General features: G+C 42.6%; 1 protein-coding gene across 1 annotated transcript in view; it reads left to right on the top strand.

Annotated features, from left to right (window-relative positions):
• Positions 1 to 505: 505 nt before the first annotated feature.
• The window catches only part of LOC119594429, a 3,804-nt gene continuing 3,363 nt past the window's right edge, over positions 506 to 946 (top strand). Inside the window, exon 1 of the mRNA XM_037943490.1 lies at positions 506 to 548. The gene's annotated coding sequence lies outside the window, so the exon portion shown is untranslated. The remainder of the gene's footprint in view (positions 549 to 946) is intronic.

Raw genomic sequence — 946 nt, 5'->3', positions numbered from 1 at the left:
GGCGGGGATGGCTGTCGCACGGACAGTGACGTCACTTAGTTAATACGAACTATTGAAAACTTAAATTGTGGCAACATTCGAATTTCCTTTGCACGATTTGTTCTAAATTCATTACATGTTATAGCAGATGATTCTAAATTTGAATTCTCACCGTGCCATATTAAGCGATGGAAAAGTTAAACGAGAAAAAAACACAAACGGGTTTTGCTTATGACTAACTGGCACTTCAAACATAGTTGCCTGATACGCCAAGAAGAAACACTTTACGTATTAGTAGGTGAAGTATACAACACTTACTGTATAACCATAACCAAAAGGGAAAAAAAAACAATGTTACAGAACAGTATATTAAAATCATTTCGGTTTACCGCCACCTGATTTCGTAGAGAAAAGTGACGATGCTCCCAGCCAATCACAGAGAGGAAATGGCGGTTAAGGTAGCCAATCAGGGCGCGAGAACGCAAACACGTCTGCCACAGGAGTATCTGTGCCCGCTCACTTTGGCGGCCGCAGCGGGAACCTCCGGATCTCCTTTCCTCATCTTTAAGGTAATTTGTGGGTTTTTCGTAGTCATGGTAGAAGAATATACTTTATACTTATTTGTGAACACCGTGATATACTTCCACGTGTCTTGTAAGAAGTAGAGTGTTGGGTAAGCGCAAGAATACGTGACACGAATTGTTTCTTTTTTTTTGGGGGGGGGCGCTGATGTGAAGTGTAGCTAGGGACTTGAGTTGGTTTACTTTCCTCTCTGAGGTTGTATAAGGGCTCGAAATCGATTAAAATGATTTCTGCATAACACGCTAAAAACGACAGATAAAGATAAAATGAAATGAATTATTCTAATTTGCAACTCGAAGTTGGCAGCCATTTTGGTTGATTACAGACTGCCTCCGGCCCTCCACTTGTCTTGCCACACAACGCCTCGCCCGCCCGCGTGCGCGCG

This window comes from Penaeus monodon, chromosome 33, assembly GCF_015228065.2.
Source record: "Penaeus monodon isolate SGIC_2016 chromosome 33, NSTDA_Pmon_1, whole genome shotgun sequence".
In the NCBI taxonomy this organism is placed as follows: Eukaryota; Metazoa; Arthropoda; class Malacostraca; order Decapoda; family Penaeidae; genus Penaeus; species Penaeus monodon.
Note: the sequence above shows the minus strand (reverse complement) of the source record. Positions and strands in the feature narration are given on the sequence as shown.